The 7,229-nt window shown below is 36.6% G+C and overlaps 1 pseudogene; it reads right to left on the bottom strand.

Moving 5' to 3' along the window:
* Positions 1-6,451: 6,451 nt before the first annotated feature.
* On the bottom strand, positions 6,452-6,919 carry LOC126510679 (39S ribosomal protein L42, mitochondrial-like; annotated as a pseudogene).
* Positions 6,920-7,229: the final 310 nt, after the last annotated feature.

Raw genomic sequence — 7,229 nt, 5'->3', positions numbered from 1 at the left:
TGTAGGCCTGTAGGCCAAAGATGGATGCCCCAGTGTTTCAGAGAACCTTGGATAACTCTCCAGGCACCAGATGTTTCTGTCATTTCTCATTTTTTGAAAGTCACTTGCTTGCACATCCTGCTTACTCAGATAGTATTATTTCCTTCTCAGGTCTTTGATGGAGTTGAAGACTAAATAGTTATAGTTATTCTTAGTTATAATAAAAAAGTAAATTAGATATAAAATTTTAAACTCACAGATAATTAAAGCTTTAATTTTGTCAAATACACTAGATATTGTAACTGTAATTGTTACCTGATAACTGTTTTATTGTCTATAATTTTACTGTTAAAGTTGAAACCTTCCTTTTTGAGTAGACAGAAACAGGAAAATGCTGTGGGATAATCCTTCTATACACTGTGAATATATGTTGCCCTCATTGGTTGATAATAAAAGCTCCTTTGTCTTATAGCAAAATAGAATATAACTAGTCATAAAAACCAAAATTCATATAGGGAGAAAGAAGGGCAGAGTCAGGGAGACACAAGTTAACCACACAAGAAGTAAGATGCCAGCAGACTGGTAATGCCATGGCCACATAGCAATACATAGATTAATAGAAATGGGATAATTTACATGTAAGAGCTAATTACAGTCTGTAATTAATATTAAGCCTCTGAGTGATAATTTAGAAGTGGCTGTGGGATGGGGCAGGACAGAGAAATCTCTGTTTGCAGCATATCTCTTCTCATATCAAGGAAAGGAGACTTGTGGTAACAGTGCAGCCTGAGTTATATAACTGGGGGTAACTTTGCCCCAAGATGCATTACCAGTTTCTGGAGATAGTGGTGAATGAGAGAACTGCTGGCGTCTGGGAATTAAAGGTCAGCACTGATGCTAAGCAAGCTTTTCTGCACAAGACAGTACCCCACAATTACAAATTATTTCTCAGTCCAAAGGTGTGTTTCTCAAGAATGGAAAACCAAAATAAAACAAAAAAAAATCCAATACAAAATAGAAGTATACTTCTTAACTGGAATCCGATGGCTGTCCTTCCTGCAGTATGATAGATAGAATTCATATAATAACAAGTATGGATACTGCCAGAATCAGTACCTGTTATTGACTGCTGATGTGTTGAATTCTCCCTGAGAAATAGTATTTCAAGGAGCTGTTCTTATGGATGCTGGCTGTCTTTTGGAGTGTTGTCTCTTTTCTCCATTCTATAAACCACATATAATACATTGTTTCTCAAGATCAGGTGCTGTTAGAAGGAGCCTTAAGATATCTGGGGTGGCCCATGAGATAAGTTGCACTTAAAGGAGAAGGAAGAAAGAAAGATGGCAAGAATTACATCTATCTTTATCAGTAGAGACTTCCCAGAAAACTGGATTTAACAGTGTATTCCCAATGAAATGTATCCAAAAACAAAAATTGTGATAGACTGTTCTAAATTCATATACCATCCTGGAATTCCATTTCACTTTATTTCTTCTCATGAAAAATGAAGGGCATTCATTATTCTCCAAAATACAGTCCTAAGGACAGATACTCAAGGAAAGAATTCAATAATAAAATACTAGCCCATGCGGCAAACACAATACTATTCTCCTCTGAAATTTTCAGTACACACTAAAAGACTGAAGATTCAAAGAAATGCTGCAATCAATGTCTTCACTTAGAGGTTTGAGCAACCTAGTGTTTTTCAAAATCTATCAGTTATGTATTTTTATTGTGGTTAATTTTGTTATTCTCCCTGTACTTGCTAGCATCAGAGAAACACTAATCTAATATGGCTAATACATGATAAAACATATTTCCTTTAATTAGTGATCATACTTTGATTTTGTCTGTATCATAAAACATAATATTATATTTGGATCATGCCTGTAACCCTAGCACTGTAGCAAGACAGGAAGAGTTAAGAACTAGGTGGTCAGATAGTCTAGTTGAATGGAGAGCTCCATATTCAGAGCTCCTTTCTCCATAAAATAAGCCCACCTCTGGATTCCATACATAGCAACACAGGTGTATAACACACACACACATACACACACAATAATTGTTCCCAAGACCCCTGAATATTACAGATTATTGCCAATGTTATTTGTTGGCCTCCAGAACTTGACAGAACTAAAATAATCACACACACACAGCCCCATTCTCAGGCACACAGCCAGTCCCTGTAGCCATTAAGCAAGCCTCAGCACGATACTCAACAAATCCCATCCAAATGCTAGGTTTCCCTAAAGCATTCAGGCTAGCAGCATGACCCACAGCTGGGAGGCTGCTCATTTGAAACCATGTGGCTTCTACCACTGAATCAGTAAGACCTCTCTTAAAGGAGCTGAACCATGCTGCCAGCAAACAGCAAGATGCTGTGTTAAATTCTGTATTTTTGTGTCTAGAATTCCTTTTCAATCTCTCTCAGGTTTTTAATTGGATTTTAGTTGGCCACATTAGTGTCAACTTGTTGGAGGGAGGAAGTTTTTTGGTTCCCAACCACCCCATTAGCTTAGCTCAACATAACCACACAGGAACTGTATTAATCACTTCTTGGCCCATTAGCTCAAGCTTCTTATTGGCTAACTCTTATTTTATCTGTATATCACCAAGAGGTCATGGCCTACCAGCAAAGTTTCAGAAGCTCCTTTTTGCAGTACACAGTGATTAACACAGAAGGCTGCAGTTCATCAAGGTGCAGAGAATAAGAGACTGTAAATCTCATCCTTAAACAGCAAACCCTCCTCCCAAAGATCAGGGACCATCACAGAGAGTGGGCAGAAAAAATTTAAGAACCAGAGACAATGATGACTACAATGAAACTGTATTACCTAAGCATACAAGGGAAGTCTTACATATCAGGTTACAACAGTTGTAACAATACATACAGATGTGTATAAACTCAAGCCAGACAAAATCTTCCAGCATGAAGAAGGGAAGTGGGTATTAACTCCTACCCATAGCTGAAGATATAATGGCAACTTACAGTTGCTGGGAGGGAGAATAGTCAGGATTTTTAAGGATGTGGCCCCTAGTGACTTGTCTATATTCTGAAGGAAGGGCCACAAATCCAAAAGTATATGACTAGGACCAACTGTACTGATGGCTTTTAAAGGGGGGAGAAAGAGGCTGTATTCTAAGAAGGAGTGAGAAATAAATAGGATCAAATATTGTATAAAATCCTCAGCTAATAAAAACTGTAGCAGGCGAGGTTATCCCTCCTGGTTTATATGTAGTGTTTCTTTCTCACCAACCTTGCGAGAATAAGAATGGAAATAGTAATCTTATTTGAGAAGCAGGATTCAAAGTGGAGTTATCTTTGAACTACCATGACAGCTTTACCTGAAATGGCACTTGACATTTGTTTACCAAACATTTTACAAACCTTGTCCTCTTTGCTTCTCCATGAAGAAAAGCTTAGGAAGGTCCTTCTCTCATTCACAAGAGGACATGGAGAAGGGTAAATAACTTCCTCTGGGTCAAGAAGCCAAAGGCATATTTATCTAGAGCACTTCCTTCCACTGAGTGATGATACTAAACCCCTGCAGAGTTCCCCAGAAGCTTCAAACTTGCCCACTCTCAATGGTTGAGAAATGTCTCCAGACCTCTCGTCCTTGTTTCAGCTTGGCCAAATCCAGGAAAAAAAAAACAATTAAGAATAATAATTATTTGAATGATGGGTTCTCAGCAGGTAAAAATGACACATGTGAATATGGCATATAATACATAAATATCTTCCTGCCTTTCTAGTGGAGATTTCTTGAATAAAGTAGCATTCTTTAACTTTTGTTCAGTTCTTCTGGCCTTTAGAAAATTGTCATTTGTGTGAATTATAATTACAACAGTAATGAAAATAAAATATAGGATAAAAAGTCATTATAGAAAATAATATTCAGTGCTTTTGTAAAATTTCTTGTCAGATTTTATATTAACTCAAAATGATCACATCTGAATTTTTGCTTATTAGATGTAGGCTTGATACGAAGTTTCCTATATCAGGCATAGAATATAGCAAATAAAATTATGAACTGAAAGAAGAGATGAACAGGACTTTTGTTTGTATTTAGTATTTTATATAAGAAGGGTTACAGAATGCTAAAGTAACACTAAGGAAAGTTTTAACCTAATTTAATTTTTTGCAGGAAATTACCTTAGAGAATATAAGTTGTAATAGTTCAATTCAGTAGTTACTTTCTTCAAGTATGCGTTGTTGCTCTTAAATATTATATCTAAGTGAAATGAAAATGTTGTTCAATGTTGAAGTAGAGTAAATTGACTTAAAACATCAACATTTTTATCTCTTTAAAAGTAAAATGTGTTTTTTAAATAGAACCCCATAGCCATTTCAAATTGTATGTCAATGAACTTATCATTATAACTACACTGTTAATTTGTATACAGTCGATTTAGAAAATCCAAGTATTTACACAACTATGGACCAATTATGCATTAAAACTTAGAAGAGCAATATAATAGTGTTAGCAGCAACACCAATAGCATTTAGCTAAGATTTACTCAGTGCTAGACTGTATGTTAATTAATCATCATGACTCCACTGGGAACTTACTTGTATATGTATTACCATTCTTGTTATTATTGGTGTGACTAAAAATGAGAAAACTGGTACCTCTGGGGTTCTGCATAGAAACTCATGCAGCTAGCTAGAAATTGCATTCTCACAAGCTTGATCTGAAAGGAAATTCTTCAACCTTAACTTAAATTTCTTTGTTGCTGTGGTATCCAGAGTGGTCAAGGATATCACAAGAGAACACACAGAATCAACTAACCAGGGCTCATAAAGACTCACAGAGACTGAACCGCCAAACAGAGAGCTTACATGGGATTGACCTAGGCCCTCTGCACATATGTTGTGATTGTGTAGCGTGGTCTTCTTGTGGGACTCCTCAGTGGGAGCAGGAACTGTCTCTGACTCTGTAGCATGCTTTGGGGATACTTTCCTCCTACTGGGTTGCATAGGCCAGCCTCAATATTAGAGGAGGTGCCTAGTCTCACGGCAATTTCATATGCCATGACTGACTGATACAAGCCTGCCCTTTTCTGAAAAGGAGGCGTGGATGAGGGAGAAAGAAGAGAAGTTTGGGAGAGGGACTTGGAGGAGTGGAGGGAGAGAGGAAAAATTGTAATCATGCTGGCAAAAAATTATTAATTAATTGAAGAAATTTCTTTGTTGGTATTCACTATTCTATCCAAGCACATCTATTTGCCAGGGAACATTTAGGATTTAGCAGATCTCCTCGAATAACTTCAAACTGGGAGTGCCTTGAAACTACGTAACACCAAAAAAGGGTGACTCTAATTTAGAGTCATTTAGTAGAGTTTCCCTGGAGCTGTCTTACAGTGGGAGAATTTGTCAAGAAGCGGCACACCTGTAACATGCTCATACACTAATACTAAAGGTGACATATGTGAAGAGGTCCTCTTTCAGGTGACAGAGGTGACTTTTTTTATAGTGTAATCTCCATGATTTATGTGAGTGTGTTTTAATGTACTCACAAAAGCTTTGCAGATATGCTCCAACTACCAACAAAGAATGTTCACCTTAGAATCAAATGACTGTGTCTTTGTTGGTGTATGTCCTCAACATATATAAAATATATTCTGTGCCTTTGATCTGGGCCTCTTCGTATCTTGCATTATTATTCATATAGTCTTTTTATAGCATATTATTATTCATATTATCATTTCATAGTGTCCCATATTACTTGTATACTTTTTTATATTTCATGTTCTCTAAAGGTCTGATGTTTTCGCCTTAAGTTATATTTCAAATAAAAATAGGGAAGCATATTATTAAATGAAATTCAATCTTTAATTTTATGAAGCAAAAAATAGAACCATTCTAAAGCCCTATCTGATACATAGCAGATATAAAACAAAGTGTAATTAACACAGCATAAACTCATCTTCTGTGTTATATTTCATAGGATCTATTTGGTCTAACTAATATAACCTTGAACTTTTAGGAAGAAGGAACCAAATGATAAACTAAATGATTATGGCTATTATTAGAAATAAAGTATGATTTGCATACATGAAAGACACTCTGGATGAGACTGACATCAATAGTTCTGAGTGAATCTGAGAGGTCAAATGTATCTGAGAAAGATGAAAATTAAATACTTAAGCTAATCTAAAATCACTATGATACCACCTGAAACCTACTACCACAGAACTAGTAGGCAGAAGAAGAGTACATTACAATACATTTCTAATGTGAATGCTAGTAGTTATAAAACAAACAAAGGAGAAAACTATGGTCTAATGATAATTTTGTGCCTGAGAAGATCTAAGACAAGAAAAGATCAAGCTGGCTGAAGGTACTTTGGAAATCTTAATGCATATGGGCTGACTTGGTTCCAAGTTGCTCATAACAACAACAACAAAAAAAAAAAAAAAACCCAAAACATTCCCATGCAAAGGAGTCTGAGCTTTGCCAGTCATGTCTGAGAACTTTATGAAGGGGTACTTTTATTATTGTCTTACATAACATCTTAATGAATACACCAGGTGCATTTTCTCAGCTGGCAAATAAGACACACAGCGAAACTTCCTTATGCCTGGGAAGTCAAGAGCCGTCACCTGTCTCTGGGAGGATTCGGTTTCTTATGAAGTCTGTGATACTGTCCGTACGAGTACCAGAGGTGCTTCGTCGTGAAGAACACCTTGCTGAGTTGTTCTATCATGGGCCCTTGCTCAAGCTGCGCACTTTTTATTTCTAATTTGGTTTTCAGCACTTGTTCGTGTGTTTCTTCATTATTACGCAAAATGTCTGGTTGAGGGATAGGCAGTTGTAGTCATCTGGAAGAGAAGAGGAGGTAGACTTTCGACAAACACTAGATAAGGCTCCATTCTGGATTGGAAATAAATGTTTCCAGACAGTCCTGCTTGATGTCACCCATTTCACCACGGTGGCCATGATCTTTAGAAGGTGACGTGAACAAAGATCTCATGAGGAGAAACCGCTTCTCACATCTGTTTCTAGGCACACAGATTTTCATTCCACGGGCCGGCCATCTTGCTTCAATCCAATATTATTGATTTTATTTCTGACAGTGCACATGTAATCTTTCAATTTATTTACCCTTTGTGTTACATAGTTTGACAAACATCTACCTATTTCCTACCTCCTAATCCCTGGTAATCATAATTTTTCTCTCTATTTATAGGTCGAGTTGCTTTTTAGATTCTACATATAACCAAGAATACTTGTTTCTCAGTGTAAAGCA

This window comes from Alexandromys fortis, unplaced genomic scaffold (genome assembly GCF_014885135.2).
Source record: "Alexandromys fortis isolate MF-2015 unplaced genomic scaffold, M_Fortis_MF-2015_v1.1 scaffold_85, whole genome shotgun sequence".
Lineage (NCBI taxonomy): Eukaryota > Metazoa > Chordata > Mammalia > Rodentia > Cricetidae > Alexandromys > Alexandromys fortis.
Note: the sequence above shows the minus strand (reverse complement) of the source record. Positions and strands in the feature narration are given on the sequence as shown.